The 10,465-nt window shown below is 41.1% G+C and overlaps 1 long non-coding RNA gene across 1 annotated transcript; it reads right to left on the reverse strand.

Moving 5' to 3' along the window:
• Nucleotides 1-5,427: 5,427 nt before the first annotated feature.
• On the reverse strand, nt 5,428-8,457 carry LOC123068703 (uncharacterized). The gene is made up of 3 exons (XR_006431969.1): nt 8,019-8,457; nt 6,077-6,152; nt 5,428-5,679 (listed from the first exon to the last, which is right to left on the reverse strand). It is a non-coding gene; the product is annotated as an uncharacterized lncRNA (long non-coding RNA).
• Nucleotides 8,458-10,465: the final 2,008 nt, after the last annotated feature.

Below are 10,465 nucleotides of genomic sequence, written 5' to 3' on the forward strand. Positions count from 1 at the left end.
GATTTTCTGGCGTCGTGGGCGATTCACCCAACTGAAACCCAATCCAAACCTCCGTATACTCTCCATATGTGTAGCTTTACTCATTTCACCCACCATTTTCCATGTGGTGCACCGGATGAAATGTCCAAGACGTAACTATAACTTTTGAATTTATATTTGTGTTTGTCACCATCTAATCCAATATTTTATATTCTTTGGACAAACCTATTCATAATTACCAGGGAAAAATTGCATGTTTTATGTCACTGCCTTCAAGAATGTTCCTGAGCTCAAAACAATCATGATATCATAACATCCTGGAAGACGATGACCCTCCAAAGGGGAAGGCCATGAGCAAATGTGGGGCCATGCCAATCACGCAATCGCCAAGGATGTGTTTGGGCTCCATCTTGCGACCCTGCTACCCCTTTCTACCACCAGCTCAATATATATTGGACTCCAATCTATTTACAAAGATTTTTTTTAGTTGTTGCCACTGAAATATATTTATGATCTGAGGCGGAGAACCACTGGATTATTGTATCGGTACCACGCCGGAGAAGAAATTTGTTGAAAAGTATGCCCTAGAGGCAATCATAGTGGTGATTGTATTTCATGGTATCGATGAATTATTAAATAATCCTTGAATAATATTTGTTGGTGTCTATGACTTTTTCTGCAGTAGTGATTTTAGGGAAGTTAAAGAAAAGAGATAAAATAATGGTTGTTGTATCATGGTATTTAAGGATTATTTAACTAATCCCATTATAGCCACTATCATGCTGTGATTGCTTGGTTATTCGTAGATCGTCGCATGTTTCCCATTCTAAGATATTCTATTGTTTATTTATTGGATGTGCCTAGAGCTCAGTCGACTGAGACTTAACAAAGTCCAAGTCATGTGACGTCGGCGTACTTATTTTGCAATGAAGTGCACGGCTAGATGCTGCAATCGACTGAGTTTTAGGAATGCCGTTATTTCTTAGTACCATTGGTGATAGTTTGGAAAGAAATCAATCAACTTAAATTTTAGAGAAAAAAACAGTTGAACGCAAAACTCAAAGAAAATCGGTCACAAGTAAAGAAACAAAATGACTAAAACTGTTTGGCGTTTAACCACATGCCGACATACGCTTCATTTTCTGAATGCAAATCCAACGGTATCTTCTGGAAGTCACGCACGCGTAAGACAACTAGTTTTTTTTGTTTTGAAGGTGTAGGACAACTAAGTTATGGGCCGGTAGTTAAGCATCCGAACATGGAGACGAATTGTGACATAGTCCTTTGTTCGTCCCCACGCTCCATCAGATTCAGGGCACATTCGTAGAGGTTTTGGCAGTGCATGAATGCATCAATGGAATGGTAGCTGTCCTGGCACACGCATCAAAGTTTCTTCTTCTTCTTTTGAACAAGACACACGCATCAACGTCTTGGTATACTATCAAAACACACCACGCGCGCGTACGCCAGCTAACGAATATAAGGTCGTTGTTTCACAGGGATAAGATGATTAAGGCCGTTTTGAGATGGAGGGAGCAAGTCAACAACGCTGCACGCGCGCCGCGTACCCCAGCTAACCAATGTAAGGCCGTCTCAGATTTGTCCTCACGTACGCACGGCGACCTCCGTCGGCTTCATCCGGCAACGCCTAGCTATATATGGGTGCGTGCATGAATGGGATGGGTGCGTGGTGGTGGTCGGAAGAGACGACATAGACTTCCAGATTGTCCTTGGAGTATATGAAGTACGCTTCATAATGGGTTGGGTGCGTATATATATGCAATGCTTCAGCTACTCGGAAACGAGTCAGACTCAATAGAATTGTATCCATTCCAAATTGCAAGATTCAGTATTCTTAATCGCTCTCAAACTCTTTTTTAATGGAGCCCGATAACTCTAGATCGTTCGGTCTGGAGGAGCACCAGACCGAATGACTCGTTCGCTCGGGGATACACCTTTTACCAAACGAAAAGGTTCGGGACGAAACCCCTCCAGCCCGAACTACCCCATCAGTATGATCTAAAAAAGGCATCAATAGCCCATTTTGCTAGGCCTCTCCTCAGACGTGAATAGAAATCCCAAAAAATCAGGAAAAGTAAAACAAAAAACAAAAACAGTAAAAAGTGAAGAAGAAAAAGGAACTCCTTGCCTTCAAAACAAAAAAATGTTTAGTGTAGCAGTTTGCCATGGTTAACAAAGGTAAAAAAATGCCATGGTAGCGGAAAATAACTTTGCAACGGTTAAAAATGATTATCTGGATATGGAAAAAGATCTAAAATTGCCATGGGTGTAACTTAAAAATTGGCCTGTTCAAAAACGAGAACTTTGCCATGGCAAATATACATCTTAAGTAACCATGGTAACGTTCTTTGAATAAGATATGACAACGGCACTACCACATCTTAAGTTGCCATCACTATGAAGTCTACACTATGAAAAGTTGCCATGAAGTTTGCAATATATGGATAGAACATGGGAAAAGAAATGAAGTTTACACTACGAAAGTTGCCATCATGGCAACATATGAAAAAATATATGTGGTGAAAAAAATGTTTCTGTAGACACATAGAAAATTTTGAAAAAATGGAGAAAGCATCTTAACTTGTAATAATATCGTACATGTAATTGCCATGAGAAGACAAATTTTAAAGAATCAAAACTTTTTTCTGTGGAAAAACAAATTGGAAAGAACAAAAAATGTCGTCTCTCAAACTAATATGTAACTAGCAGAATGCCCGTGCGTTGCTACGGGCTACAATGCATGTATTTGAGTGACTCGACAATAATTGTCATGTAAACCTTATCTCTCCACTCTTCCCCTCTCTATATATCTCCGTCTCGCCCTTCCTCCACTCACCCTTCCTCCCATTCTCTCTTGCTCCTTGTAGCCGTCGGAGCGGACGGACATGCATGTATTTGAGTGACTCGACAACTATTATCACGTAAACCTTATCTCTGTCTACTGAGAATAGTAGCCACTAAAAAATTAGGTAAGCAACATTCAAGTACATACCGAGAAGTATCAATGAACATAGCAGAAGACATGCAACCTTCAACCATGATAAAGGAACACGATTCACTGACACTGTATTTGATAGTATAAATTATTGGTAATAGCTAGGTCCTACCATAAGCGATCTGTTGTCAATTGTCTTGTGCGGTTATGATGTCAATTGCCAATGGACAGACCTACACCTATGAAAGCCCTAACTTTGTTGGGCAGCGGCGGCGCTCACGGCACCGTTACCTTCTTGAAGGCGCTGCTTTGGGGACCTTGGGGTTGGGTGGCGCTTGTGGGTGGTGGGCGACGGCGGTGGTGCGGACCTATGGCTACCCGTCGCTGCTGCGCAGAGGACACACACATGATCGTGTTACTGTACAATGTCACTGCTTTGCTCATCATAATTTTTTCCCATGCCATCTCTGGCCTCCACCTTGCCTCTGTGTCCCTATTGCCACGATCGGACAACACCAGCTCACACCGCAGTTACCTGTGGGCATCGTCCCTCTGAACAAGCTTTCTGCCCTGTCCATTGGGATATCCCCTCGTAACCTACAAAAATTGGTAATTTGGATCTTAATATAACTGCAGAAATTAAATACATTCAAATAACCTACACGCAACTCAGGCACTGAGATTCTTTCATCATCTCCAGGAACTAAAGTCGAAGTCTTGTGCTCTTGACCTGACCAAATTTATGAATTCAGGAAAGGGTCCACCATTTATGATTCAGACTGAATGTTCGGTGATTTTAGTTGGGGGCTCAGTACTTCCTACTGGGACAGCACATAGATTGTCCATGGTGTATGCTGCTTCCATATGAGAGGGAAAAGGTGCACTCGTTAGGAGATGTATTAGCAATGATGTCATCTCGCATGGATTGCCCATGGTGTAAGTTGCACTGTTGATCTAGCTATGCAAGCGAAGAATACTAAACAGTGATGCGACAACAAAGTATAGCTTTAGAGCATATGATACTTAATGGTAGGCCATCTTTAAGGTGGTAAAATACCAAGTTATTACAAAGAAATCTAAATTTGAATAGTGAGGCTGCAGAGAGGGCCTAGGTCATGGTTTCGAGCCTACAAATGTTTGCATCTTCTTATGCATCATCACTTCTCAAAGCGAAAGGGGATGTTATGGCCAATGTTGGCCGCTATAATTTTTTGCCTATGCAAACAACAGATTCTCTAACACCGCGAGTTCCAAGAAAGATGTCCTTATAATATAAGTAAGCTCAAAATTGTTCCATTAACCAACTTACAATGTCATGGAGTCCTTGCAATCAACATCAAAATTGTTCCATTAACCAACTTACAATGTCATGTGTATATAATAAGACAAATGCTTAGTCCTTACTCCGCACTTAGTAGCAGTGCAATTTACTGCCACCCATTGTTGACACCAAACGAACTGTAAAATCATTTGATGGAAATGTCACCTCCTCGAGGGTTGCAGAATCATTGGAGCGAATCCACCTATTGAGTAAGAAAAAGACATAAATAAGCATACAAAAAATTGCTTACTGTGAAAATTTACTATTGTTCATAGAAAGTGTGAGACTCATGCGTATAGAAAAGCAACATCATACAGAAGCTGCGTCAATCAAAATTTGATCCTACTCACAACAGTGAAAAATAATGTTTGATTCATCCCAGCTCTGCAGAACCCTCCCCATGCTGTCGCTCCCACCCCGCCATGCGACATCATCCTAGTCGCGTAAAGGCTCTTAACCAACCTCTGCAACCACACCCCATGGCAGTGGCCATCGGCACGCTTGTGCTCCTTGCACTGCTTGCCATGCTCACCTTCCTTGCTGCACACCATGCCACCATGGTGGCTGATAGGGGCGCATTAGTGAATGTTGTGGGAGATCGCGAGGAATATGTTTTCCTTTAACCTAGGAATAGGGGGTTGGGAAAGCAGAGATGTGCATGCGTGTCGACATTTTTTGTGCCCATCTATTTTCTACCACGTGTTTTTTGGGTGCATCAACATTGACATAACTATCAAGCTTTCTTGAATGCTTTCTCTCTAGCCTTTGAGAGAAAACGCAGGGTTAGGAAAAGCTAGTACGAGCTTTGAAATCACACATCAATTCCTAACTAAGGCATGAAAAGCTAACCATTAAATCATATGGTACATGCTACTCATTATTTATTGATTGTAAAGATGGTCCTAGGGTCATTCTTACAGTTCTGCATGGTAGAAAATTATCTCACAAAGATGAAACTTCTCTTGAACAGTAGTCAGTTTATAAGTTGGGTAGATATCAAAACCAAAATATTGAAGCCAGGCACACCAAAAAAGATGCACTTACATTCCCAAGCTGGACGATGGTAGTAAAGTTGAACATTGGTCGTTAGACTAATGATACTAACAATGTAGAACACATGTTCTATGTCTTAAACACCGAGGATGGCCATTCTTACATTTGTTTGGCCAGCTTTAGCAATTTCCTCCCAATCTCCCACTTTCTCCTTACTATCCATCGTATTTTCCCCTCAGTTGACACCTAACAACATCGTGCATACAAAAAAGAAAGAGTAGAGGAGGGGAGTGGACAGGAACTGAAAGGAGAGGAAGGAGGGAGAGCAGAACATACCTCGCTAGAGCTGGCAGGGTGGCCAGTGAAGTGCCAGAGCAGTGGAGTCTTGATCCTATCTAATGGGTGTTCATACCCGGGCCAGGTCGAGCCCCTGCGTTGCAAGGGGATAACAAAATTGCGGCCTTCAAATAAAGACACCGAGAACATAATACATATATATATAACGATTACAAATAATGTACATCCCACTGTCTTAATTCAAATCAAACAGTTGATTGCTCATTGGACTTATGACTACATGACACAATCTTAAAGGGCACAATTTATTCTACAAACCTTGGTTTAAATTTAGCAATTGAAACATCCATTATCTAACATGTAAATACAAACGGTGACTCCGTTTTGGTTTGAAATTTTCTATTTAACATAACCATACGTGCAAGCACAACACTAACTTAGAAATTGTTCTTCTGAAATTAATATGGCATGTGATTGTTCCGGCAGAATACATAAACCATTTTAAATTAAATAAAACAATAAAAAATTACCAATATAAGTGAGATGCTTAACCATATAATCTACTATCTGCCTTGAACAACATTGTAAATAGCCTCTCCACATATCCTGAAACAAAGCATCATCAATAAACTTTACAATCATGATAAAAGCATATTTCAAGTTATTACTATTGGCAGGCACAGAACAAAATCAAATATGAGCGTTTTCTACCGTGCAGATCATATTGCAATAAACTACCATGCATTACAGTAAGTGCAGGAGCTTTCTCAACCAACGTTTACCACTAATTTTCCTCAATAATCATTAATCAAGCAGTATAGCATGCAAACCCGAAAGCAGAAAATAATTCAAAATCTCAAGCAAATTTATGTCACTCTCTTCTTCCAAACTCATTTGTACAGACTTCCGATGAATGGAATAAGATAAACTTGGACAAGAAAGCATAATGTACTTGCTTAATTTGATGTAGCAACTTCTATAAAACAGATGATATGGAAAACAAGAAGAAATGCAAGGGAAAAACTCCAAGAAAGATGCAAGTAACAACATAATATATTTTGTAAACTCGAGCAAATCTATATCACTCTCAGTCTCAGTCTAAACTCATATGTACAGACTTTCCGATTAACATAATAGAACAAACTGACGTGCTTCGCTACAGAACAATTGCCAGTTGCTAGGACGATCGCAGGTTGCGCGATGGTTACATCCGATAACCATGAAAGGTCAAGTAGACATCGACAATACCAAGGGAAGTAGCTTCGGTTCTGTTCCACTTTGTTTTTCTAACACTTCTAAATTTGTTAGGACCGTGGCTACCTCTAGTAAATAACACTACTACAAACCCCAAACGACCTCTTGGTTTTTATAACCAGCTGATTCAAAGACCGAGCGAACCAGATTAGAGTTGCTTTGGTCCTTGCGGGCTGTTGCCTGCATACCATTCACTACCCTGCATTTTTCAGACACACCCTGTACTACCCTTATTCCCGAATGAAAAGTCAGCCCTGCATTTTAGTGAAAAAAGATATCTTCTTTTTTAAGGCAACAATCTAAAGCCAGTATATAATTTGAGCTTCCAAATTTTTATTACTCAAACCATAGTATCCGCTAAATATAAGCAGTATAATTATGCTTCAAGTAAAGTGCAAGCAGGAAATATAATGTTTTCAATAGTCTGTACTATGATCAGGATTCAGGAATCTGCGCTCAATTGTGCAGAGGAAGGCACACTCCATCGATCCGCCATGAACACCACTGTCCATCGGGATGCTCTGAGCTGCGCAGGAGAAACGAGCAATTGAGAGAAGCAAAATTTGTACGATGTGTTTCAGCTGTGCTTGCCGTTGCTCGCCTGAACAAATCACATGCTCATAAAGTCTGGGTGTCTGACACCTATTGTATGGCTGAGAAGCTTGAACCTTTCTATGGAAACTTGGCCACCCAGATTAGTTGAAATGACAAGAACATGCATGCACTCGCAAAACTGCCATTAGTATCTGATTTTGACAGGGCCACCTGACCAGAAGATCGATAGCCTAAGCTTACCAAAATCTGCACATCGATAACCATTACCGGAGAGAAAAATTGCTTCCGATATTACAGGCTCATGTGTGTTTCAATCGTTTGGATGGCGACTTACATCGTTTCAGTGCAGGAGTTTGGACAAAATTAAGCTAGCTGATATCACATCCTCTTAATGCTGTTCTACAAGAGCACAACACCGACATTTTGGTCGAGGCCACACGAATATGCTGCAACAGATTGGCACTAACCATGAATCAATCACCTTGCATACAAACCAAGTCAGTCACAAGTGAACAGCTCCGCGCTGAGAGAGAAGACAATAGCCTATATGCATGTGCGTATCCAAACCAAACAGCACTGGACGTTTGCCAACCAGCACGTATACTACATACGACACCCCAATCAAATGCAAAGCAGAGAGGAGGAATGAGGGGATGAACTCACCATGATAGAGAGGAGGAAGCCGACGCGCGCGTGCACCCATGCCCACAGGAGTGCCATCCAGGAGACGGAGCCGCGGTAAAAGACTGAGAGGAGTCGCGTCGGCGACCAAGGCGACGCCGCGCCCGAAACCCTAGCCCCGCACACTCATGGAGATGCCGCGTCTTGTTGATGGAGGCGTTGGTGCGGCGCTCGCTCCGGGCGTGGCCCGACTTGTGTAGGGCGTCGAACCTTCCCCGCGCGGTGCCCGTGCCTGCCAAGGTCGCCGTCGTGTGCCGACACTTCTTCGCCCTCTGCTTGTTCCTTCGCCTTGCCGTGCGCGTTGCAAGTGGCGGAGGATGATGATCTGAACCAGCGTAATGACCGAACACCGAGGAGCCAGCTTGACGGCGGCGGCGGGATGGAACCCTAGGCAGAGCATGTGTGGGATGCGTCGTGGAAAACCGAGGGATTGTGCGATGCGGTTGAGAGGCATTGGAAAAACCGGTCAGTGGGGCTAGCGAGTAGCGACTTCGTTCCATCGATGGAGATTGATCGTGAGGGGTGGTGGGAGGTGAGACGAAAAAAAACCAGCGAAAATAAACCGTGGATACTATTCACTAACTCAGACATTAGGAGTAGAGATGGCCATGGCAAACATTCTTCGGAACCAAGGCAAAAAAATTAATTTAGTTGCCATGGAAAAAAACACATCTATAAAAAATTCTGATTTTAGTTGCCATGGCAAGTTTGCCAACATCTTAGGTTGCCATGTTTTCGAACATCTTTAGTTGCCATGGCAAGTTTGCCAATTTTTTTAACAAACTTAACTAAAAGAAGTTTGTCATGTTTTTGAACGTCTTAAGTTGCCATGGTAAGTTTGCCATGTTTTTGAACATCTATATCTGTGTCATGTTTTTTAGCGTCTTTAGTTGCCATGGCAAGTTTGCCATGTTTTTGAACATCTTAATTTAAAAAGCTTGACATGTTTTTGAATAAACTTAATTAAAAGAAATTTGCCATGATGCATAGTTTATAGTTGCCATGGGCCGTTAACTAAATTTGTCGTGGTCCAGAAAGCAAAATTTGTCATGATACATAGACTAATTCAAAAATAATATTGCCATCGTGCATGCTTTAAATTTGCCATGATGCATAGACTATAGTTGCCATGGGCCTAAATTTGTCGTGTTCTAGAAAGCAAATTTGCCATGGTCAATTTTTTTAAAAAAATGTCATGATACATACATAAAATTTGCCATGATGCGTCCACTATAGTTGTCATGGGCCTAAATTTGTCGTGGTCTAAAAAGAAAATTTGTCAAGGCCAATTTTAAAATGAAAAAAATGCCATGGCAAATACCCTAAATTTGTCGTGGTGCATAGACAAATAGTTGCCATGGGCCATTAACTAAATTTGTTATGGTCCAGAAAGCAAAAAATGCCATGATGCATAGACTAAATTTTAAAATAAAAATGTCATGGTAGATACACTAAAAATTACCATGATGCATATACTATAGTTGCCATGGTTGATAAACTAAACTTACCGTGGTCCCACGAAATATCCATGGGCATTTGAAAAATTCAATAATCAATAAACAATTGCCATGGTATAAATAGTATATTTGCCATGTTTTTGCACATCTTTAGTTTGTTGTGGCAAGTTTGCAAATGGTTTTGAGCATTTTAAAATAACATGGCAAGTTTGCCGTCTTTTTGAACATCTTAAGTTGCCATGGCAAGTTTGACATGTTTTTGAGCATTTATAACTTTGCCATGGCAAGTTTCTATGTTTTTGAACATGTTAATTAAAGAAGTTTTTCATGCTTGCCATGTTTTTGAAAAAACCTAATTAAAAGAAGGTTGCCATGTTTTTGCACATAGTTAAGTTTGCAATGGCAAGTTTGCCATGTTTTTTAACATCTTAAGTGCCATGGCAAGTTTGTCATGTACTATAACTTTGCCATGTTTTTAGCATCTTAAGTTGTCATGGCAACTTTTCTGATAACTAATTTAGAATTATTTTCTCACTATATTTGCCATGGCAACTTTCTGAATAAAAACTTACAATTTTATTTCACTCTACAAAAATTGCCATGTCGATAACAACTCATAATTATTTTCCACCCTACAAAATTGCCATGGCAACTTTTCTGATAACAACTTAGAATTATTTTTCTCTCAACACGCTGCCCAAATTAATGACGCATATATATCAACTCTCTATTAAAAAATGGCTCTGTTCATTACGCATACACAACGACAACATACAGAGATAAGAAGAAACACAACAATATGTCGCCGAATGATGGATTCAGGATGCTCACCGATAGCAATGATGGCGTGCGGCGGCAGTCAGGATCGAATCGAAGGGGACCGAGGCGCCTGGTGATGTCCAGGAGGCGAGCACGGGCGTCGTGGCCGAAGCCCTGTCTTCGGCACAGCCCTTCTGAGCCTTTGAGTGGAGC

The sequence above is a fragment of the Triticum aestivum genome, chromosome 1A (genome assembly GCF_018294505.1).
Source record: "Triticum aestivum cultivar Chinese Spring chromosome 1A, IWGSC CS RefSeq v2.1, whole genome shotgun sequence".
Classification (NCBI taxonomy): Eukaryota; Viridiplantae; Streptophyta; class Magnoliopsida; order Poales; family Poaceae; genus Triticum; species Triticum aestivum.